Source organism: Scylla paramamosain, chromosome 2 (genome assembly GCF_035594125.1).
Source record: "Scylla paramamosain isolate STU-SP2022 chromosome 2, ASM3559412v1, whole genome shotgun sequence".
In the NCBI taxonomy this organism is placed as follows: domain Eukaryota; kingdom Metazoa; phylum Arthropoda; class Malacostraca; order Decapoda; family Portunidae; genus Scylla; species Scylla paramamosain.
The window spans coordinates 25,880,917-25,907,483 of record NC_087152.1 but is presented as its reverse complement, the minus strand read 5'-3'; the positions used below and the strand labels follow the sequence as shown (position 1 = coordinate 25,907,483).

General features: G+C 40.7%; 1 protein-coding gene across 1 annotated transcript in view; it reads right to left on the bottom strand.

Moving 5' to 3' along the window:
• Positions 1–26,230, bottom strand: part of LOC135112318 (uncharacterized) — a 79,105-nt gene extending 52,875 nt beyond the window's left edge. Inside the window, exons 1-2 of the transcript XR_010274282.1 lie at positions 25,948–26,230; positions 15,601–15,775 (exon numbers count right to left, since the gene is read on the bottom strand). The gene's annotated coding sequence lies outside the window, so the exon portion shown is untranslated. The remainder of the gene's footprint in view (positions 1–15,600; positions 15,776–25,947) is intronic.
• Between the last annotated feature and the right edge of the window lie 337 nt (positions 26,231–26,567).

The following is a 26,567-nucleotide window of genomic DNA, read 5'->3' as shown; positions in this document are numbered from 1 at the left end:
ACATGATGGAGAGGTAGCCCACAAAAAGTACTTGATCCCTCAATCACCAGAATCTCATGCGCTTTATATTTCTGCCTGGAACCATGCCAAGTCTTCGCTCAAACCTTTGCTAAAAGCTTTATCTTGGATGATTCAGGGTTTGTTCCTCCCTTTCCTCCATTCTCTGACTACTTCATGCTACCTATTAAAATTCTTCGCAATGATGTTTTCCATGCCCTCGCTGTCCTAAACCCTCGGAAGACTTATGGACCTGATGGGGTCCCTCCTATTGTTCTCAGAAACTGTGCCTCAGTGCTTGCACCTTGAATAGTCAAACTCTTTCAACTCTGTCTATCAACATCTACCTTTCCTTCTTGCTGGAAGTTTGCCTACATTCAGCCTGTTCCTAAAAAGGGTGACCGTTCTAAGCCCTCAAACTACCGCCCTGTTGCTTTATTTTCCTGCCTCTGTAAACATTTTAATTTATCCTCAACAGGAAGATTCTTAAACATCTATTACTTAACAACCTACTGTCTGGTCGCCAGTATGGGTTCCGTCAAGAACGCTCTACTGGTGATCTTCTGGCTTTCCTTACAGAGTCTTGGTCATCCTCGTTTAGAGATTTTTGTGAAACGTTTGCTGTTTCCTTAGACATATCAAAAGCTTTTGACAGAATATGGCACAAAGCTTTCATTTCCAAACTATCCTCCTACGGCTTCTATCCTTCTCTCTGTAACTTCATCTCAAGTTTTCTTTCTGACCGTTCTATTGCTGCTGTGGTAGACGGTCACTGTTTTTCTCTTAAATCTATTAACGGTAGTGTTCCTCAGGGTTCTGTCCTGTCACCCACTCTCTTCCTATTACTCATCAATCATCTTCTAAACCAAACTTCTTGTCCTATCCACTCCTACGCTGATGATACCACCCTGCACATTTCTACGTCTTCTCATAGACATCCAACCCTTCAGTTCATGAAGCGAAACCACAGAACGCCTGACTTCTGATCTCTCTAAAATTTCTAATTAGGGCAGAGCACACTTAGTATTGTTCAGTGCATCAAAAACTCAATACCTCCATCTATCAACTCGACACAAGCTTTCAGACAACTATCCCCTCTTCTGCAGCGACACTCAACTGTTCCCCTCTTCTACACTGAACATTCTTGGTTTGTCCTTTACTTGAAACTTCACATCTCATCTCTAGGTAAAACAGCTTCTATGAAGTTAGGCGTTCTGGGTCTTCTCCGCCAGTTTTTTTTTTTTTTTCTCACCCCCTACCCCCAAGCTGCTGTGTACAGGGGCCTTATCCGTCCATGTATAGGGTATGCTTCACATTTATTGGGGGGTTCCACTCATACCGCTCTTTTAGACAGAGTGGAATCAAAAGCTTTTCGTCTTATCAACTCCTCTTCTCTAACTGACTGTCTTCAGCCTCTTTTTCATCGCCGCAATGTTGCATCTCTTGTTATCTTCTACCGCTATTTTCATGCCAACTGCTCTTCTGATCTTGCTAACTGCATGTCTCCCCTCCTCCCTCGGCCTCGCTGCACAAGACTTTCTTCTTTCTCTCATCCCTATTCTGTCCACCTCTCAAATGCAAGAGGTAACCAGTATTTTCAATCATTCATGCCCTTCTCTGGTAAACTCTGGAACTCCCTGCCTGCTTTTGTATTTCCACCTATGTTGCGAGGTTGAAAGTAGAAATTATTTCTCAAATCTATAATCAGTAAGGCATAGTAAATAGGAAATGAGACTTCAGAGTAACCAGAAAGGAAAACTGTAAGTCACAAAATTCATAGATGTTATATTCTTTGATAATTGCGGGTGTACGTAGCAGCCATGGCCTTGTGACGTAAGTTGTTGCCAGATGTACATCCAACCTTTTACCTAAACGTACAGTTCTCGTTTATTTATAGGTATTTATAATGTAAAGACGTACTTATTTATTGCACATACTGTAAGGTTTTGAAAGTATATGTAGAGGTGAGATTGAAAGCTTTAAAAAAAAATATAAAAGTAAAATTCCGCTTCCCAAGTCTGATATCATGGGCTCTGAGGAGGGAAACAATCCTGGAATCAAAATCGCATGGTAGCCACACTTGCATTCATACCATGGAACATATATATATATATATATATATATATATATATATATATATATATATATATATATATATATATATATATATATATATATATATATATATATATATATATATATATATGAAACGAGTTGTTATTTTCCTTTTTCTGTCATTTTACGGGGTAAATAAAAAGCATAGGAAAAAGAAATGCAGCCTGACAAGACCACTATCTCTGACAAAGCGCAACACTGTACTGGTTAAAAGTTTTTTCCTTTGGAATGTTATTACAAGTTTTCTTTTCTGTGATGCCTGTCAGCACTACGTATATTTTACTTTGTTTATGCACATCTTAACACTGTTCCTCGAATACACCTTGCTGTTGCTCTTATGGTCTCTGATGCTGGATGTGAGGCACAAAATTTCGTTACTTTATGGTGCAAACGTTTCTTATGAAGATTTAACGATAGGAGTTCGTTAAAACATTTTTCAAAAGTATTTCTCAAATTTCTTCGCTGAATTTAAATGGCATACGCATGCATAACATTAGCTTCTCTGAAGGACGACCAGAAATGCGCATCCTATTTTCCCAGAATTCCAAGAGGTATCTCTTGAATTCTTTGCTCTGTGGACGTGCTCTCCCTTCCTACCGTGTCGTGAAATGAAAACAAACAGAGGCACAAAGCATTACTTTTCCCAGGTGGTCTGTTGATGCAGTTATGAATAAAGAAGTATAAAATTAGGTTGAGAGCATGACATAATCCACTTCTCAACTCTCTTTCAAAACAAATACCACCTGGTAAAGTAGAGCAGGAAATCGACTGCTTGCAAATTATGGGTGACACACTGAAGGCACGGCTGCACTAACTCACTTCGCCAGAAACAATTAACGCAGAGCAACATAACGTAGGTCAGGTGAGGGCACAACTGCTGAGCAAGGTCAAGGCCACGCTTCTTAAATTTTCCTGGTCAGGTTCTGGTCAACGGACTTGGCAGCGTCCCGACTCATGGTCCGCCTGACGCTCGCCTGCAATCCGGTGACACACGGCGTCCAGGGAACCATTTGTCACTCCCGCAGTCGGCTCAGGTCTGGTTGATGCTGCAATGGAGAACCCCCTTAGGTTTGCGGCACTGCACCGTAAGCTTCCAGCCAACAGCCGTGCAGGGAAGCACATTCATAGCCACACCTCCCCACCTGCCGCCTTAATGAATATGGCATTACTAACGTCTGGACTGTTACGGCCAGCAATGATCGCAGCCTGACATGCAAGACCCTCATTCTCAACACTCTCCTCCTGGCAGTTACTGATTAACTTATTTGTGAGTTTCTCGCTTTGTTCTGTCATTGAACAACTACAAGGCTACCAATAACACATTAATGAAATCCTCAGATATTGCAAAATCATTTCATCTTTAGATTTTTCTATGCATGTTGAATATTTACGTTACGAAATGAACACATTGTACATTTCATTTCAAGATATTTTCTTGTCACTATAATACTGAATAAAAAAAAAAAAAAAAAAAAAAAAATATATATATATATATATATATATATATATATATATATATATATATATATATATATATATATATATATATATATATATATATATATATATATATATATATATATATATATATATATATATATAGTTATAGTTATAAAGATCATAATGCATATAAAACATATCTAGTAATTTTCATTTTAGGCATTTAAAATTTCAAACTTCTAACCTAAAAAAAAAAAAATAAAAAGTGACATGATGAACGTTGACATGTTGATTGCAGCCTCCTTGGACGTTGTGACGCAGCATTTCAAGCCAGAGAGCTGCCGTCTAGTCTCCTCAGCCAGACGAATCGCTGCTTGTCTCTTCGTGGGGCGCCCGATGGCTTGAGTCACGCTTAATCCACTCATCCTCGAGAACCAACACACCTTTATATCTAGGTTGTGAAGATAAGCTTTCCTGACGAAGGATTGAGGGCTGGACGGCGTGTGTGTGTGTGTGTGTGTGTGTGTGTGTGTGTGTGTGTGTATGCCAAGATGGGTCGGTGAGTGTTCGCGTTGGTGTGAGTGGGTGGGTGGGTGTGCGTCCATGTTTTCTGAGTAACGAGAAACAACACGTTCATAAGGATTTACGTAAATTACAACTATATATATATATATATATATATATATATATATATATATATATATATATATATATATATATATATATATATATATATATATATATATATATATATATATATATATATATATATATATATATATATATATATATATATATATATATATATATATATATATATATATATATATATATATATATACTATAACAGCTCTCGAGCTCATGGGACTTGGCTCCCTCATCCGCCACTCCTCGAGACGCCCGCAGGTTGGGAATCTCGATCTACCGCTCCACTTACATCGGGGCTTCAGACTCAAGCCTCGGGCACCAAACCCAAGCCACCTCCTGCCTTATGGTCGACACCTCAGGAGTCTACTAGTACACAGCAGAGGATCTACTTCCCTCTCCCGGGAGCTTGGATTCTGGGTCATCTTTCACACAAGCATAGCAGAACACTCACAACACTCGTGCACACACATTCACGTCTCCACTCATTACACCAGTGCTACCCTCACGTCGCCACGCGAAACGTTACACCTGCGCACACCCTCGTTATACAAGTGCTACACTCACGCCACACTCACACACACACACACACACACGCATAGACAACTGCTGAGCCCGTGCCATCACTACAAGTATTTCATACTATATATTGTTAATTTATTGTCCTGCTTCATTCTTGTTCTTGTTCTTATATATATATATATATATATATATATATATATATATATATATATATATATATATATATATATATATATATATATATATATATATATATATATATCGTTGTTGGGGTTCCTAGTGTTTTAAGTTGAAGCATTTTGTGTGTCCGAGCCTGCCATCCTCTAGATTTACTGCCACACGGCTCGTGACAGGAGCACACACACCAAATACACTCAGGGAAACACACTCCGAAGCAACATTTTCACTACACAATACGCACAGCACACACTGCCGAAGAATCTTTACATCCACAAATATGCAGCAGCATAATCAGAAGAAACCAGGATGCCACAATATCGGTGAATTCAACCACAAACAGTTGACGTGTAGACACGACCACAGGCTGAGGTGTGAAGGATGCCATACAATTGGACACAAATCTCGCCAATGTAGTTACTACAGCGGTTAGGGATGTGGCGGGGAAGATGCTGCCGATGTGTTTGATATTAAAAACGATTTCATAACTGTTTAACATACAAACAGCCAGTCTTTGCAATCAAACCTTGATGACATTAAGCATCTTGTACACGAAAGAAATATCGATTTGTTGTGTTACCGAGACGTGGCTTCGTAATGAAATTCCTGATGAACATTTAACTTTACAACACACAGGTGTGATGGTGGACGTGGAGGAGGAGTCTGCATATATGTAAGCAAGCAACTGAAGGTAAGTGTGATAAAACTACCTACTCCTAAGCAACCCGGTGTCCAGGACTTATGGACGAGTGTACAGTGCAGGAAGTTGGCAGCTTTTATTATAGGTTGTGTTTAAAGACACCCCAAGGCCACACCTTCCTCTTCTGAATATGTCCAAGATGTGTTGAAACAAATGTCTGTATGTAACAAATGGCTTTATATGTTGATGTGATTTTAATGATGGCTTATTTTCTAAGAAAAACAAAATTGATGGTATTATCAGAAATATCAGGCTCACACCAATGATAAATGAGCCCACTAGGATGACGTCAAGCACAGCCACAGTGCTGGATGTGATCATCACTAATAAACCAGAAAGTGTTTTGGCCACCTCTGTTGTTCCCGGGTCAGCACCTGATCATGACCTAATTGGCATTACAATAAATATCAAGAAGACAGAGAGAGCATGAACTAAAATCTTTTCGTCACCTTGGTAAATATAACAAGGACGCTTTGTGAGCTACTCCTGCCAGAACCCCATCATTTTGATCAAATACTGACCACAGGCCACGTTGATCTACAACTTGATATTTTAATACTAATTTTATGAGTTGTCTGGATGCGTGTACTCCTTTAGTAACTAAGGCAGCAAGCAGACCTGCAGCGCCTTGGCTCACTGAGGGTTTGCATGTAGCAGTGAGGCAGCGTGACGACACCCGCACCAAGCTGAGGAGAGACAGACACAATATTTGTCTGCAAAAACAATACACGAATGAAAAGAAAGAAATAAAGTCTCTTACTGGTGCTGCTAAAAAAAAAAAAATATATATTATCTTAAAAAGTCTAATAAGAGCAAACAAAATTCATCGGCCATATGGAATGTGATAAAATAATTAGTTCCCGGCAAGAAAAGCAGCTCGAGAAAAATATGAACTTCATAATGTCTTTCAAAAAGCAGAATAATTTAATAATTTCTTTGCCAATGTAGGAAAGACAGCATATGACAACGCAGCAGACAGTACAGAGCAATCAGTGCTCCCCCCTGGACCCTTCTCTTTGTAAAGTGCAGTAGTGTGACTGAAAAATTCAGACCCAAGCCAGTAGACACCAACACACTCATATTAACAGTAAAAAGTCTTAACCAAACACGTTCTGTGGGCTCAGATGGAATTTTGCTCAAATTTATCAAGGATGCCTTATATTCTATTGCATCTTACCTGCCATGCGTCATAAATGGCTCAAATGTTACCGGAGTATTTCCTCAGGCTTGGAAAAACGCATGTGTCATTCCTCTGCTAAAGAAAGGTGATTTTAATGATTCAAACAATTATCGTCCTGTTCCTTTTTGCGGATGACACAAAGATAGGTAGATTAATTAGTTCAGAATCGGATGCCATCGCCTTGCAGGCAGATTTAGATAAAATGAATGAATGGACGGACAGATGGCAAATGCAATTTAATATCAATAAATGCAAAGTACTTAGCGTAGGTAGAGGAAACCCACACAATAGGTACACATTAAACAACCAAACTCTGGTAGGTACAGGGTACGAGAAAGATTTAGGAGTTATAGTTAGCTCTGAACTCCGTCTAAGAAAACAATGCATAGAAGCCAGAAACAGGGCAAATAGGGTACTAAGATTAATTTTTAGGAGTGTTAAAAGTAGAAGGCCGGAAGTAATATTAAAGTTATACTTGGCGCTGGTCAGACCTCATCTAGACTACGCTGTGCAGTTCTGGTCCCCACATTACAGGAAAGATATAGGTCTATTAGAATCAGTACAAAAGAGAATGACTAAAAGGATACAGGGGATGAGGAGTATTCCTTACGAGGCGAGATTGAAGTTGTTAGATTTACATTCTTTAGAGAGACGCAGGTTAAGAGGGGACCTGATAGAAGTCTTTAAGTGGTATAAGAGTTATAACAAGGGAGATGTAAGCAAAATTATTAGGATCAGTAACCAGGACAGAACAAGAAATAACGGGTTCAAGCTTGAAAAATTTAGGTTTAGGAAAAAGATAGGAGGAAATTGGTTCTCAAATAGAGTGGTAGATGAATGGAACGGACTCAGTAATCATGTAGTTAGTGCTAGGACACTAGAGAGCTTTAAGAGAAGATTAGACAGGTTTATGGATGGGGATAGCAGATGGAAATAGATAGGTATATTTCATACAGGGACTGTCACGTGTAAGCCTGGTCGCTTCTTGCAGCTTCGCTTATTTCTTATGTCCTTTTTTTTTTTTTTTTTTTGTTACTGGTGCTCTCCAAAATATTTGAAAAAAGTTGTATGTCAACAACTTTTAGAATTTTTAGAGGATAACAAATACATTTCTAACAGCCAGCATGGTTTTAGACCTCATCTCTTAACTGAGTCTGCGCTAACTATTATAACAGATAATATTTACAATAATATTGACCACAAGAGAGTGTCATTGTTGACGCTGTGTGATTTGTCTAAGGCATTGGACAGTGTCAGCCATGATAACCTCCTGGCAAAGTGTTCTCACCTCAACATAGACTCCTTCAACAACTATTTATACAATATGACTCTGTCAGTCAAACTGCAAAAGTAAATGTCCATTTCGGTGTCCCTCAAGGCTCCACCCTTGGACCAGTACTGTCCACTATACATGTTAATGACATGGCTAAGTGCACCAGTGACTGTATTTTAGTTCAGTACGCGAATGACACTCAGTTTCTTCTCTAGGTGTGCTACAGCACACCTAGAGAATATCATTAAAGAAGACCAAACCATTCTTGTTAAGGCAAAAGAATATTTTCTCAAGAATGGATTAATGACCAACACTAATATAACACAGTGCATATTTCTCGGTGGCAGACACTTGCTGCCATAGCTGCCTCAAGACACTGTCATTAAATATGATAGTACTTTTTATGTAATTTATTTATTTATTTATTTTTTCACTATAATCTTGGTTTTACTATGGCTTATGACAACGTATTATTAAATTTTACTAAAATTTTATTTATCTGTATTTGCACTTTAATTTCGTGCTTTACCTTTGTGTTACTCTATGCTCTCTTACTATAGACTTTTATTTGTCCAGTTAAATGTTTACCGATGTTTAGCTAATTTTACAATGACTTTTACATGTTGTGATATCAGTCATTAGGGCAATGATGTACACAAAAGAATGAAAACAATTTCCCATCCAGCGGTGTAGAGCACAACCATTGGGCTCTCGCAGAGTTTTGAGCTTCAGAGATTTGAATGTTAAGCAATTTCTCGATGTGCGTGGTGCTTCCATTGTTGCATTGCTGACACCTTCTCTCGTCAGTCGCCTTCCATCAATAATTAACCTCTCTATAAAGAGTTGCATAGTGATAAGACCACCATAGATGATAGTGAAGGAAGGAATGTGAAGCAGCACAGAGACGGACAGACATGGACACGTGGGAACACGAGGGAGGCTGCAGGAAGGCGTATATATTATGTGGGCGATGTGTGAACAGCTGATTGTATAAGCAAAGGGAAATACTCACTTTATTCCACTGTGACTGCTTTTAGCCAAAGGGATTGTTAATACTGCTGCTACTACTAATAATATTAATAACAACAATATACCTCGTAATGAAAATTATGGAACTTGTACCAAGTCGCAAATTTATGTAACCTCTTTTTTTTTTATTGCCATTTAATGGCATTCGAGACTTTACCATACGTCTAAGTCTTCAGTGTCCATAACACTGCTAGCACTACTTGTAGCAGTAGTAGTAGTAGTAGTAGTAGTAGTAGTAGTAGTAGTAGTAAGTACTTATCATCAGCCACTTGGCGTAATGATTGTTACACTGAGTTCATAATATGTTAGTATATCCTGAAATTGCTCAGTTTTTTTTTTTTTGTGATGAGACAGAAAACGATCCCTTGTGTAAGATAAACTATAGTATATCTATCCCTGTGTTTGTTAAGCTGAAGTACTACACGTTACGTAGTGGAATTTGAAAATAAAAGGAATTCGAATTGCTACATCAAAACAATGAACACTAATGAAAAGTTAAATGCTAGGAAGACTGGTGCAGAGAAAGATACAGGCGGTGTTTCCAGGCGGTTCCTCCTTTGAAGACCAAGAGATTGATCTCAAAGTGTGAGACCTGCTGCATCACATTTGACAGTCACACACAACATCCTTCATGTTTTCTCTAATGCTAACTCGCTTGAAGAGGGCAGAACAGGCAGGCAGAGCTCACTGCCTTAATGAATGATTGCCTCACAGACACACGCACATTTGAGGGCAACAAACACAGAGGCAACACCCGAGGCGCTCACAGCAAAAGGTTCCCACCTCGCCTCGCTGGCAAACTGATTCCTCGACTCGCGTCAACCCAACTCATTTTTCATCGCAAGTCGGCAATTTTCTTTTCGCTGCAAAATTAAATCACTTTCGGAAACTTGGGACCAAATTTATTCAGGCCGGGGAAAGACTTGGTGGACGCGGTGGAGGAGCAGGCGGCCGACTGGAGCTGGCTGGATCTGGGCCCAAGGTCCACGCCAGCCTCCTCTTCTGCTCCACCTACGAAATTGTTAGTGTCACTCGCAGCCCCTGACAGCCCAAGGAGACGCCACCACACACCCTACGGCAAATACTGCCAGCCCAGGAGCCCTTTAGGGGAGGACTGTGCTTCCTCCATGGCAGTGTCCGGCGAATGGTGGGTGGCTCTTGGTCACCATGACCTCGCGTTCACTGTGAGGGGCTGCAAGCGTCCACGCCATTGCCCATTGGATTTAAATGGACCCTGAAGGAGAGAAGGGTTCGCCTCTATGTATCGTGTATCATCATTGTGGAACGCATCGTGTATCATCATTGTGGAACGCATCGTGTATCATCATTGTGGAACGCATCGTGTATTATCATCGTGGAACGCATCGTGTATCATCATTGTGTATTATCATCGTGTATTATCATCGTGGAACGCATCGTGTATCATCATTGTGTATTATCATCGTGTATTATCATCGTGTATTAATTATCATCGTGGAACGCATAGTGTATCATCATCGTGTATTATCATCGTGTATTATCATCGTGGAACGCATCGTGTATTATCATCGTGTATTATCATCGTGGAACGCATCGTGTATTATCATCGTGTATTATCATCGTGTATTATCATCGTGGAACCCATCGTGTATTATCATCGTCTATTATCATCGTGTATTATCATCGTGGAACGCATCGTGTATTATCATCGTGTATTATCATCGTGTTTTATCATCGTGTATTATTATCGTGGAACGCATCGTGTATTATCATCGTGTATTATCATCGTGTATTATCATCGTGGGACGCATTGCATCATGTAATCATCGTTGTATCATCGCTTTACTTACACTAACACAACACAAAACAACACAACACACGGAAGAGAACCTTTTTGGGGAGAAAGGAGCTTCTTTCATCACACACAACACAACACAACACACAACACAACACAACGCACAACACAACACAACACAACACACACACGGAAGAGGACCTCTTTGGGGAGAGAGGATCATCTTTCATCACACACAACACAACACAACACAACACACAACACTACACAACACACACACGGAAGAGGACCTCTTTGGGGAGAGAGGATCATCTTTCATCACACACAACACAACACAACACAAACACAAACACAACACAACACACACACACACACACACACACACACACACACACGCACACACACACACACACACACATAATATTATCTAATAAAATAACAACATAATTACAAACACAGCAACAATAGTGAGTGATCATGACAATATGTAATGCTACAAAGGGTTCCTGGCTGCAATGACTCAAATTCCATTCACATTGTGTCACTCGCCTGCAGCTCAGCAAAATAATCTTTCAAGACATCACTGCCATCAGCGGAATCACTGTTGAAGAGAAACTGATTCCGTGTCCGTTTCAGTGCCACAGTAACCTCTCCATGGTGAAAGTATCCTTTGAAGGACTGAGTTACCTCCTGCTGATGCTTTCTCACTTCAGTCACAAAGAGCAATTCATACGTTTGTCAGGAAATGCAGAGTTCAGACCATCACGGCTCCTGACTTGTAGTCCCTTAGTAGCACTGCTGTTACCGCTTGCGGGGGAGGAAGTGAAAGAGTGAAGATGAGAAGATGAAGGAGTGAAGATGAGAGGATAGAGGAGGCGGGGAAGGAAGGGGAGGAAGTGAAGGAGTGAAGATGAGAAGGAAGAAGTGAAGGAGTGAAGATGAGAGGGAAGAGGAGGAGCAGGTGGGAGAGTGAGTCGTGAGGGTGTTTACACTAAAAGCTGGTGACCTATGGTTAGTGCCATAATGAAACCCTTGTGGTGGTCAGGTGTTGTGGTGTTCGCCACACTCCTAACGGCAGAAGGGTGGTCGCCACCAACACCCACAGACCTGTGTTCTGCACCCGTCGCCCACGCTCATTCACAAAGCCCCAATACGTGTCACGATCCCGGTCATCTTTCCAAGAAAGTGGACGGCACACTGATCCCAGAAAGTTCTAAAGGTGTGGATTTTTAAAGGCCTCGAGCACCTAGCCGACCTATCAGAAATCGCCAGCTATCAAACCCTCTCACAAACCCTCACCTCGGCACAGCACGCCAGAAATCACCTCACTGCCTGATCAATGTTGGGGAGGAAAACACAGCTATTCTATATAATAACAGGATATACTAATAATAATGTTAACTCACAAACAAATTGAGGTAGTACACATTAAAGGAAATTAGGGAACAAATTTCTAGCCTAGACCAACACAGGATAAATCCCACTCACTCACTCACCATAGATTCCCCCTTTTACTGAGGCTCTTATATCGCCTCCCTTATTGCTCAGAGGCTATGCACATCAATACCTGACATTCCCGTCACTTCACAAACCACTAAAACCCTTCTACTCCTTCAAAGGCCGCTGAAATATTTTCCCCAGCTGCGGGAATTTCCCCAGACGCTGTCACCGCGTCCCCAAATAACAATTCCCGTATTTTACCTCCTCAAACCTCACAAGACATCACCAACATCACCATAGATCACCTGTAACGCCACAACACCTTCCCCAAGGACACCAATAACACCACAACACCACCGCAGCCCCAACCACAAAATGGCCGCCTCTCACCCCGACACTGTCCCCTCAGGACACCATCCCCTCAGCGTTACATAACCAACACAACTCACCAGCCACACTGCAGCGGACAAGAGCTCTTGGTACCACAACAGACTCACCAGCCTGACCCTGGATATCAAGGTTATACCGCCACATCACTAATATACGTAAGTGTACAATACATTAAGTGTGCAGCAGACAGAGCGTGATGACATTTGTAATGAGCACCTCAAACTGATGCTACAAAAGTGACGGTACAACAAAACAACATACTTGTGGTGTTGAGTGTTTTATATAATTATAGACGTGACCGGACTCAGAATAAACTGTACCGTGTGCAGCACTGAGGGTTCACTACACCTGTCACACCGAGCAGCGCCATCAGGCTGCCACAATTGCCGTCACCGTCACGTCTCGTACCTGTGTCCACAGTTGCACAGCAGGGTAAATACAGAATCACGTCCGTTTCTTTCTGGTAAATGAAACTTCCAGACAACTATCCACTCTTCTTCAGTGACATTCAGCTGTCCCCCTCTTCTAATTGATTAACTAATTAATTAGAATTAATAAAATTGAAGAAACTACTAACAATAACAACAACAACAACAACAATAATAACAAACAACAATAATAATAATAATAATAATAATAATAATAATAATAATAACAATAATGTATTCCCTGGTATCTATATAGACATACCATTCTCTCTTGCATTCTCTCCACAGGCCAATTAAAGCATCACAACACAAACATGTACTATCCAGGCAACTCCCTCAAAACACCAGTTCTTTTCACCTCGTCATTTCTTATTCTATCGATCCCACCACGTTACTCCACACACACACACACACACACACACACACACACACACACACACTCCTCCAACACTTGGTTTCCAGCACACTTAACAGTTTCTTCTCCGCTACTCCCGTGTTCCATGTTTCAGCATCATACAGCACAGCGGATACCACTATTCCCACATATAACTCTCTCTCTCTCTCTCTCTCTGTACACTCACACCCAGTGTCCTTTGCTTGAGGATCTTTCTTAGTCCATCAAGAACTTTTCCTGCTTCTTTCACTCCGCACTTCACCTCTGTCTCAACTCTTGTGTCCACTGTGACTTGATCCCAAGTACCTGAAACAATCCATCTCTTCCACCTCCTCTCCATTTAATCTTGCATGCCTCCCTCCACTCACTCCACCACCCACTCTCACACACATGCCCTGCCATATACACAGAAACGCTTCCCTCCTTCCAACAAGCTGCCTCCAACTCTACAAACTTTGAAAACGTCCCATACTTTTCTTACCAGTCCTTACCAGTGCATTGATAAACAAGTTACATTTAAGTTCGTAATCTCGAATCGTGATGAATAACCAAGAAAGGTCGCTTGTTGCTCGCCGTTTCCTGTTTACCAAGAGATTACGAGATTCGGTAAAATTAATGTAGAACTTTCCAATCTGCAAGTCTGTAATCCTGCGGGGCTGCAACAGGTGTCCCAGGGGAGGCGGGGAACAGACTCGTTTTCTTTACCTGCCGCGCTGGAGCGGGAGGCAGGCGGGCGTCACTCCTCGAGGGATGAAAGGACACGTCTCTATTAACATGTCAAATTCTAGAGTGTAAGTGACGTGAGGAAATGAAACGCCTTGAGTTAACGTTTACACACACACACACACACACACACACACACACACACACACACACACACACACACACACACACACCTGAAACGTAAACCAGGTAAAATCTGTAGGAGGCGGTCACCACACCACGCGTCACCTCAGCACCAACCATTGCACCGAGGTAAGTGGCCCCGCATCCCCTCACTCTCTGCTGCCTTTAACTTGCCTCTGCCGAAAGCGTTCTTTGCTTTGTGAAACTTTATCGTTCGCACACTCCTTCATGTTCCTGTCGCAAAAACGTAGAATTGGTGACACAAAAATATCGAGAATGGGAAGCAGAAATTTATTACCAGAAATACTGTGCGCGTCTCTCATCATTTCCATCTCTCTCGACACATTGCATTCTTTCGATAATATTTTCAGAAGCTTTCCTTATTTTATAATGATGATGATGATGATGATGATGATGATGATGACGCAGTTTTCATTAGCTTTGCTCCCGATCTTCTACAACAAAAAGTTTCATTATACACTAGTTCTTTCATATTTCTCTCGATATTTTGACTTCTTACAACACTGTTCTCTAGCCACACTTGTACTAATATTTTCCATCCCAGTTTTTCACATTGTTGATCCGACCTTCCATTGTTAATCAAGAACACAGTGTCTAATGTTCATCAGTCTTGCATCAGTACACTCCCCACTTCTCTATTGTCTTGCTCACGTATTTTTGCCACTGTACTTTTGTCCAGTCAACTTTGCCTTTGTCTTTTATTCATCGAGGCCAAGCCGAGACCCTTCATCCTGCAGGCAACGTCCATGATCTTCTAAAACCCAATCATTCTAGTTACCCCGCCAGGAGCTTTTCTTTCCTGTGTTTCTCTGACGTAGCCTCATCGACGTAGCCTCATCCTTCTTAATGTTGCTGTTCCTCCTTTCCTCTGAACTATTATTGATTCCACGCGTGAGACCTTCCTGTCTGTGCCTAACACACTAAAACTTTGGACGATAACAACATATAACACTACAATATGATCCTCGCACGTTCAAGACAGAAAACTAGTACTGCTTTCTCTCCCCACTGAAAATATTCCTTTTATCAACAATAATCAATAATCGTCCATCTTTCAGTCCCTAAAAAATAGTCATTTTTTTTTCATGTCAGTTTTCATTATTCTGGTGGGTTGTGCCCCAAAGCTAATAAAATAATCCCAAATTATTTCTCTCTCTCTCTCTCTCTCTCTCTCTCTCTCTCTCTCTCTCTCTCTCTCTCTCTCTCTCTCTCTCTCTCTCTTAACTTACTGAAAGTGACGCCGTGGTCCCTGAAGTTCTGTGCGATGGTTTTGAGGGAGACCTTGAGTGAGTCCTTGTCCCTCCGGAAGCAGGAGAAGCAGGCGAGGCAGAGCGGGCAGAAGAGCCCCGTCCAGGCCGTACAGAACCGGGTGGTGAAGAAGGGAGCGTGGAACACCTCCCTCTGCTGCAGGAACCAAGGGAAGGCAGGTGCTAGCGTTGGGTTATGGGCTTACGTGAGGGGTGGCGATTGTTCAGGGGACTGGTGGTACTGTAAAGGGGATGTGGGCGGTGGTGGTGGTGGTGGTGAAGAAGGAAAAGGAGGAGGAGCAGGAGGAGGAGGATGAGGAGAACAACAACAAAAGCAACAACAACAACAACAAAAACAAGAGCAAGGAGGAGGAGGAGGAGGAGGAGGAGGAGGTCAAGGACGACGACGGTGACAAGGACAAGAATGAAAATGAAGGGACGAAGAAAACGGAGGCAAGGTGGTGATCTTAGTATAAGTAATGTTGTGGGTTTAGTAATTTTTTTAGATGACAAGAGGGACACTGAAGGAGCAGACCTGTTGAAAAGCTACGCAATGGAGGCACACAGGAGCGAGATGTAGGTAAAACACATGCAATAATTTTCGATCGGTTCATTACACATTCGCGTTCAAAAGCAGAATCTCGAATCCCAAACATTTGCTTTATCAAGCACACCAGCGCCAGAAACTCCTCGCCTTGTTGTATCATCAAAATTGTCTAATACAGCAATTGCATTTTTTTTTTTTCTATGTGGTTAAGCTCATCACTGCGAAGGCACAAGTCATTTTTCCCCAACAAGCAAAGTGTAGTGGTGACGAGATCACTTTGCTGAATGAAGCGTTCCAGCACATAGAAAGTAGAGTTCCACCTAGTCTCTACGTCTTAAATTAGTTTCTTGACAGGAACACCGTGCTGTAGGTGAAGCTGGCTCAGTTTGTCAGAGGCTTTGACACTATGGTGGAAAAAGACAACAATTTGTTTTACTTTATCTTTTGTTATTTACATTTCTCTTACATTTTTCACTGAATCCTGTACAACTAAATTTAGTGTATGAACAATGCATGGAAGATGACGCAAATTCATGATGTTCTTTATTGCTGAACTCATACTGGCAGCATTGTCAGTAACAACACAATATACCTTGTCTAGAATTTCCCATTTACTGCATACATGTGTCAGTTCCTCTGCTATATTCTGTGCTGCATGATTTTTTGTCGTTATTACTGTCTCCAATACAACAGATCTAAATTAAAATCATGAGAAATGAAGTGTCCTGTGACAGTGACAAAGCCTTTTGTTTGCCTGCATGTCCAGATGTCTGTGGTCAATGCAATCAATGTCTTTAGCTTTTTCAAGTTCTTTACGGACTTTCTGTACTTCTTGTTCATAAAGAAATGGTAAATGTGTTCTCGTCAACACTCTGCGACTGACTAGGCATCTCATGCCAAGGATTTAGGCCATGAACGAAACTTTTAAATCCTTTTATCTTCAGTTATAGATAGTGGCTGAAGATCTTGAACAATCGTTTTCATTAAAAGGTGATCAAGTTCCTTCTTCTTAGCAGAGTAATTTTTGTAGAACAGAGTCCTGTCAATCGTTTGATATAAAGTAGGCTACACCGTGGCTGATGATGCTCCTGCTGGTCTCTGACTCCCAGCCATATCTGGCACAGACTCTTCCCGCATCTCCGCGTATTCTAATGGATATTTCGTGGGGAAATGCTTAATCATACTTTAAATATTTCCATCATACTTAAGTGTGTCCTTGCACATTAAACACACAGTAGCGTCAGGCATTATTTAGTCCATGTAGGTCCAGACTGGAGCTTTCCTGGCTCGTTTTAAGGCCATGTCTGGTGTCGCACTGTTACAGTACAATGGTAAATGGCTATTTCTGCGAGACACACTCGTCTTTCCTCCTATTTCTTAAAAACTGTATGAATATTTTTGAAAGCCCTTATACTTTTTCTATGACACGAAAAGTTACTCTTCTATAAGGAAATACTAAATGTTGAAAAATTTTGTAATTTAAATTAATACATAAACATGGTCCAGTGCGTCACATCCTCCTTCACAGTGGTGCCGTTTTTCTGTAGCTGGCAGTGACGTTAAATTTCCGCCGTTTTCTATTGATGTGAAAACTAAAGAGAACGGGATCAAGTACGACACGTAACCAGACACTTCTGTAAATTGACTATGTATACAGAAAGATTTTGTATAATTACATAAATTTAATTGTTTCAGCCTTCCTTGCATTTCAGAAAATTCAAAATATACACTGTGGTATATTTACCTTGGCAGTTGCAGTTGGAATGATGTATGATGTAATGAACAATTAGCTGTCATCTAACTGACTGTCTTCAACCTTCGTGTCCGCCACGACGTAGCTTCTGTTGCGGTCTTTTATCAGTCTTTTCACTCTGCTCTTAGGAATTAGCTAACTGCATGCCTCTCCCTAGCCTTGCAGCAGAATGCTCACTTGTGTGGAATGAACGGTTAGTAGTTAGTCTTTAAACGTGTTTCCGGCCAGTTTTCGATAATATTTTCTACTGACAGTTTCATTACCTTAATTTTTCTTCATCACTGCCTTCTAAACCTGATGCAAAAAAAAGATGACGAAGATAATGATGTAGTCCGTCACTGTGTGATTAATTGTCACCATCATTTTGTTCGTTTTTATCGTCATCATGTATGGACACATCATGGGTTTCCACGTAAGTACTAGCATTATCATTTTCTTCATTTTCTTCAGAATCACTTTCTTCATGACTTACTTCGCTTTCACTGTCACTGGTGAGTACAACGTCGCTTTCCATATCATCACTTTCACTTGTTTAGTTTTCTTCAGGAAAGTCACCTCAACCTAATGCATAACAAAGGTAAGGATACTGAGCATTACTTGCTTCTGCCAATGCTTGTGAATAATTTCCTTCATTACTTCCTTTATTTTCATCGTCACTAACAAATAGATCCTCTCCTTCATTATCCACATTTGCATTCTCACTGTATACAATTTCTTCATCACTGTCTAATAAACGTAATGCCCAAAAAAGATGACGAGGATAATAATTGTCGTCGTCACTCACTTTTTTTTTTTTCTTGGTCTTTTACAAAAACAGTAGATTTTTTTTTAAATCATATCATAAAGTATCAGCATCAGTTCAGCAGAAGACCTTTTTTTTTTTTTTTTTCAGGATACGTTCCCAGCCTGTGCACAAACGTCCTCGCTAGATAAAGTAAGAAGAACTGCTAGAAGTGTTAATCAACTCCCGCGATGAGGCCATAACATGAGCCCTGATACAACAAGTGTTAATGAATTCCCGTGATGAGGCCATGGTATCAGCGCTGATATAATGCTTATACCTGTGTCACCAGCCACATTCAAAACGTGCTGGCAAAGGCTTTTCAGTACATTTCCCACAGTGTAACTACACTCCTGTTTTTCTTGTTTTTGGCCAAAGTAATTCATTTCATATCCCCTTTGTTGTATTCATGGAATGTTATAGTGCAGGATCATCTGTTACCAGCACGAAAAGAAAAAAAAAAACAGCGGTACGATATTTGTCGTTTGTCTCCAACTTCCGTTCCCACGCCTTATCTCTGATGACATCACTATCGTTTCTAGACATACTGCATTTTCTACATATGGTACAGAGAGAGAGAGAGAGAGAGAGAGAGAGAGAGAGAGAGAGAGAGAGAGAGAGAGAGAGAGAGAGAGAGAGAGAGAGAGAGAGAGAGAGAGAGAGTGCACTTTTAACTAAAGGTGTGATACAACGTCTTTGTCCATCTATCCATGTGATGCTGAGAGCTTGTAAGTCAACGACAATGTGTTTCCAATACTTCTGGTCTAAATCTAGAATAAAGTAGCAATTATACGCAGGTTTCAGAAAAAAGGCATATGTAAAACAAAGTTTTAAGGAAATTTTGCCTTATGGAAAATATATATATATATATATATATATATATATATATATATATATATATATATATATATATATATATATATATATATATATATATATATATATATATATATATATATATATATATATATATATATATATATATATATATATATATATTATCAAAACGAAATACATTAGTTTAGCAGAAAAAAAACATGATTAGTGTGTAGAAAGCTATATGTACAGTAAATAAAGTGATCACCCACTAACATGAACAATACTGCATGATCAGATTTAGTTGCAGACACACAATAACATTTCTAAACTAGGTCCAAATGTTGTACAGTCACCTTGCTGAAGTGAAATCTCACTCAAAGCCATTAATGATTAACAGTTTTCACATGGAGGCAATTTTTCTGTTTTCGCTTTATGATATTCAGTTTAGAGAATAGCCGTTCAACATCAGCATTGGAAGTTGGAAGCGACAGGACATTAAGCGCAAATGTAGCAAAGGTCCGGTACTGGAAATTTCCCATGGCGTCTGTAAGTGTCATAAGATGAACATAGAGTAGGCAAATATAATACTTTGGATCTTTAAGATGGTCTGGGAATTTATAAAACTGAACAGTTCTCCACTCGTTATGAACAGCCTGTTTATCATACATATTGGTGATCCTTGGCAGTTCATCCATTAAGTCGCTGAGGGATGACATGTTTGCTCTGGCGGTGGGATCCATTACTTTCCCGGGATGCAAATATCGTGTCAACATCCATAACTTATTATTTATGTCGTCTTTTCTTGATTTCTTGATATAGTACAATAAGAAAAGTCCTACATCTTAACCTGATGTCAGTCATCATATCTACATTATTCACATATTCTGGTGCCTGAAACAACGAGTGTAATTTTGCCCCAAGGTAAATTTGATGAACAGGTTTGTGTAGGCTGCCGTTTGCTGGGTTGATATCATATAAGGGAACTTTACAAAGTAAATGATCCTGACAAATGGAATGTACCAAAAACCGATACAGGCTAGATATTTGTCATGAATCAAATGAAGTGTTGGGCCTTTATTCTGGAACACTAAGTTAAAATTATTTACATGTGGCAAAATGTAATTCAAGAAATGTAGATAGCAGACTATTGCTTGATCCTCTAGTGCCTTCCTAATGTTTTCAACAGCCAGCAACCTACAATCATAAACCTTACTCTGAAAATACAACCTTGGGGCACTCCACTGCTCCAAAACCCTTGCCACAGCCTCATGTAATGATAACCACCTTGTTGCACTACCATGTAGTATTTTGTGCGGTTTTAAATTGCAGAAACCCTGGAATTCCCGAAACTCAGATTTCCTCTTTCCGCTATGTGCAAAATAATTATATATGTTTCGTAGCAATTCCTCGCATGCACGAGGCAAGGTTTTAGCTGCTTCACTAGCACACAAATGGATGCTGTGGAAGACACATCTAAAGACAGTAATGCCAGGACGTTCTTCTCTCAGTCTGCTGGTGACGCTGTTGTAGTTACACATCACATTTGATGCACCGTCTGATGCGAAACCAGTCAGATTGTCTAATGGGATATTATCAAGGTTAAGGGTTAGCTGCATCCATCCCCAGAGTACACAGCGAACCATTCATCTTGGCGTGTGAGGATGTGTGCGTAATTCTTCACCTTGTATGAGTGCGCCTTCAATGTTTTCATCCCCAGAATACACAGCCAGCTTTTGAAGGTAGCTTTGGAGGTTTTCAGAGGGCGCACGTGAGGATAAGCGCTCATTCCTTCACACAAGACAATGTACGAGTGCACCTCCCGGAAGTCAGTGATTTATGTAATATCTCAAGGCTTCAGAATATACGGACAGCGATTCACGTTAGCTTTTGAGGTTTTCAGAGAGGACTGGCACTTAATACTTCACAACAGACGAGACTTTCCGAAGGCCAGTGATTTATGTAGTGTTTCATTGCTTCAGAACAGACCGAAACCCATTCACGTAAGCTTTTCACGTTTACAGGAAGTATATGATATGATAAGCGCTCAGTCCTTCACATAAGACAGTTTATTAAGGCATCTCCCAAAAGCCAAAGATTCATGTAATGCTTCAAGGCTTCAGAAGGAACACTCGCTTCACAAAGGTATCGGTGCATACTCTATAATAAACATTTCGAGACCAGTGACGATACGTATTGGGAAAGGAGTGCTGAGATGCCAGCCTTCATGTATAGGTAGAGATGTATTTCGACAGTCTCATTCCACACGTTTCGAATCACTATATAGAAGTACCCATACACTGATCCTTTCCATCTTGGCTGCGTAATCTGAATACAATACTACGGTCAATTCAAAAGTGTCGATCATGCCGTGCACAGATAGTCTTTGGAGCGAGTGTGTGAGTGTGAGTGATTTGTCCCCCATTCCTTTATACTACAATTTACGAGGAGGACATCAGGAAGCAAAACGCTCATGCAATATTTTGAGGTTTTTAGAAGGTACGATGCAATTCTCCTTACCATAATATTTTACAAACACTCCTGGAGAGACTGAGAACAAAAAGGATAAATTGATGAACGCGAATAATACTGTTGCTTCTTCTTCTCAGAAAGTATAAAGTGTGTTTTGATGTTTTTGTAATCCTGCTTCCTATAATACAGTTTACACTCCTGGAAAGAGAAATCATAAAAAGGATAATTTGATGGACGGGAATGTTACTGATGACTGACTGCACCCGAGTTTTAGATCCATAACTGTAAGATCCTGATAACGCCACTTCTAGGTTCCAGTCAACACACACACACACACACACACACACACACACCACATGTATAAGACAACGACGAGCTGCTGTGAATTAATAAAGAAATATTACTGTTAAAGGTAAAAATCTGGCTATTTGTCAGGTGTGCAATTTTACTTCAGCTCTCACTTTCGTGTCACCAACTCGTGATTTGAAACGGCCTGCGCTTCTACACGAGCTGTTTTCTAAGGCCACGCAGAGGATCAGTTGGGCTCCCAAGGATGTTTTTCCTATTGATGGTACAGAATACTGGTTGAACTATCATTAGAATTACGACAACTCTCTTGAAAACCTCAATAACTTCCACTAGGGCCTCATAGAAACTAATCAGGAAATGTTTGAATCAGGAAATGTTTGAAAATGTGACCCCTGTGTTGCTGCAAATGCTAAAATGCTTCCAACTGTGTTTCGCATTAGTTAAGATCGAAGCTTCAAACCGACGCTCCAAGTTTACGTTAGACTTTCCTGTTGAAGCAGTGACAGTTCTCTCCTACAGTCCACTCTGGTTACTTGCCAAGTGAAGCCTTAACTCTGACTGCTACAACTTTTTCTCAGCTTATTACAGTCTGGCATAAGTTTAGACACCGATTTTAAAGACAAGACTCGCATGAAAAAGGTACCATTGAATATCTAGTAAGGCTTTCTAGTATCTGTAGCTTAATTTTTGATGAGTAAAACTTCCTAGTGAAAATAAATGTACAACTCCTACAGGTGTCAGAGGATTAAGACGATAAGGGCTTCCTGACTTGTACACTATAAGCCCTCTATATTTGAGAGCGTGTGGCAGGAACAAACTCATTCGGGCCTCACCGTCACGTCCTAAGTATCCTCGTATTAATTCACCTTTACGAAATTTCTCCACGTATTCATTAAAACTTGATCAGGTAATTAGCAGAAGATGGTGTGCGCTACGTGGCCTTGAATTGGAAACAACGTCCAAGGTTTTGTTACGACATGTAATGGAAACGATACACGCCACATATAGAGATAGATATAGATAAACAAATAGAAAGATAGATAGATAGAAAGACATAGGTAGACATAGATAGATAGGCTGATATAGATAGATAGATAGATCTCGATAAATAGACCAACAGATACGCAGAAAAAAAAAGATAGATAAGATAAATAGACCAACAGATACGCAGAAAAAAATGATAGATAAGATAAATAGACCAACAGATACGCAGAAAAAAAAGATAGATAAGCAGAATAATTATATAAAATAAATAGAAAGTGATAGAAAAATACTTACTAATATTCTCTTGACAAACACGTGAAAGCTTTAACATCACATCATCTTTTAAAAACATGATAAATATTACATTCATGACTAAACACAATATACACTTCACCTCCATTAATCGGAGAGAGAGAGAGAGAGAGAGAGAGAGAGAGAGAGAGAGAGAGAGAGAGAGAGAGAGAGAGAGAGAGAGAGAGACCAAACTGGCAATGGTGTTGAAAGCAAATATGGGATACGGTAACCATGAAACAGTGAGCCGCGGCCCTCAGGACCAGCCGTGACCCGCCCCTACACCACTCAGTAAATAGATAAGCCTCATTAAGACGACGAGGAGGAGGCGGAGTCAGTACCCGTCGTCCCCTTTCAATCGTCCTCTCCATTGTCAATTCCGAGATTCCTTATCTTGGAGTTAGTGAGACTCGGAAGTGTTTTATCACCGTAATAAGAACGTAAGGGAAGGTGCAAGGGGTCGCTAACTGGAAAGTCAACACGTGGCGGTCTCTTATTTTCACCCTCCGTCACAAGAACGTAAGAGAAGTTGCAAGAAGCCAGTGAGCCAACACGTGGTAGTTCAGGTGTAATGCTTGTGTCCACTCAAACTAGGTGCACATATACATCACCGTGCCAGCAGCCATTCATACCCACCGCTACCAGCAACAGTAGTTATGGTCACCTGACTTGTTGCATTCCCCCATAATGTGTATCCTGAACCGTAAGTCTTTTGATATGCTGACAAGTTCAAAAGAAGGGCTAGTCTACAAAATCAAGCCGTGTACCAAAGTAAGTCAGTATGTACTTGTAAATTTAAGTGAGAAATAAATAAATCTGATAATTGACTGATTCTTACTAGATCAGTGGACTTGGGATTGAAGGAAAACACTACGGAAAGAAATGCGGTGTGCTACTCGACTTCTGATCAAGACTATACCATTAGATCACGCCTTTCTTTTCCTTTATTCTGTAGCTAGTTTTCTCTAATACTGCGGCTGTAAGTGTTGTATAGGTAAGGCAGGTGAATGGGATCAACCTAACTCTCTCCAAGAAAGGCAACAGCAGAACGTTGGCGTAATACGTACTCTTGTTTCATCTTGTGTCTCCTTTCATTATCATATTCCACTTATTTTAGGAAAAGTAATGTAGCTAAACAATCTCGTTAGGACTTAAACATATATTCCTACTCGAAATTAAGTAATATTAACTTGAATACTTGAATACCCATCATTCCCATTCATAAATCTGTCTAATCTTCTCTTATTTACTTTTTTTTTTAATTGTTCTAACTAATAACCTCGTAGCAAAATGTATTCCAGCCTTACCATCCAATTTAAGAACCAATATCCTCCTATCTCATTTTCAAATCTAGCTTAATCAGAGTTGAACCCGTTACTTCTTATCCAGTCTGATATCTAGGCCAGTCATGTATGAAAAAAGTATTAATGCGATGGTACAGATTGATAAGGAAGTGTGAGCACAGTGCGGAGTGACAGGCTGAGAGGCGAGGTGGGCTTGACGAAGGAGAGGAACAGACGGTAGGGGGTGATGGACGTGTTGTAAATCGTGAGGAGCGGAGGGTGGCAGGTGAGTGGCAGGCAGTGGGTGGTGAGGGTGGTGAGGGACGGGCATGAGTGTGTGTGTGTGTGTGTGTGTGTGTGTGTGTGTGTGTGTTGAGACGTGGGGACAGAGACGTGAGCTGCGAGTGGCTTGGAGTATCTGTGAAAGAGAAGGTAGTGGTTGGTAATGAGATGCACTGATGTATGTTAGGGAGTTGTGAGTGAGGAGCAGGTGTTTGAATGGTAGAGGCGCTGCGGCTAAGAAGGAAGTGTTACGAGTGATGACTGGGAAGTGTGGCGGAGATGAGGTGGTTGTGTGTGATGCTTAGGTTCTTATATACAATTCCGTGAACATTGCATCAACAAGATTTCCCTTTAAGTAACTCTTCCCAAAAATACGAGTGACTACCGTGTTAGGTTACGATCTCATGATAAACTAGGCAAGGAAAGGTAAGATGAGGTGAAGTGAGGTAAGGTAAGGTAAGGTAAGGTAAGGTAAACTAAGGCGAGGTTAGATTTAGGTCAGGTTAGATTAGGTTACGTTAGATCAAGTTGGGTTAGGTTGACACATTAGGTGTTATTACATTAGGAGAACTTTATGATGTAGGGAATTATTTCAATTTACGTTTGCAGAGAGGAATCTTTATGTGTGGAATTTACTCAGAAGCAAGGTGGTTGTTAGAGAAGTGTTGAGTGGCGAGGAGGGGGTGGAGCAGGTGGTGAGTAAAAATGGTGGATCATTATGAAGGAGAGAAGTGGTGCAGTGGCGGGTGAGTGGGGTGTGGGGTGGCAGTGGGAGGTGGGCGAGCAGGTGTTGCTTTCAGCGTGTACACACCGTTTTGGTCGTCTGGGAGAGAAAGGCCTTGCTAAGACGAGCACACTTGGAGGACTGACCATCACGGGGCTGTCCGCGGCCGAGGCTGAGGGACAAAAAGGAAAAGAATGCTGGACAACTTACTCGTATTTCTCAGTTTCTTTTTTTTTCTTTTTTTTCTCACTCTCTTACATTCCCCCTTCGCATTTTTTCCAGGAAGAAGCAGCACTGCCAAACATGCACTCGCTTCTAATACTTTACCAGGCACTTTCTAAGTTTTCCTGGAGCAGAAAGTATCTTTTGTCACTGTGCCGAGAGGTATTCAGTGCTTTCCCTCCATTCATTCCACGCCCTCACCCTGGATTACATTTACTGCGGTACAAAGAAAGGATACGAAAAGAAACAGATAGATAGATAGATAGATAGATAGATAGATGGATGGATGGATATACAAATAGATAGATGATTCTTCTCTCTCTCTCTCTCTCTCTCTCTCTCTCTCTCTCTCTCTCTCTCTCTCTCTCAAGACCTACTTAACACATCACAAAGGGCACAAGACAAACAGCCTGTGACTGTCGTTACAAGCGCAGTCAGGCAGATGTATTACACAGGATGATGGCGTTATGCAAACTCAAGTCCCG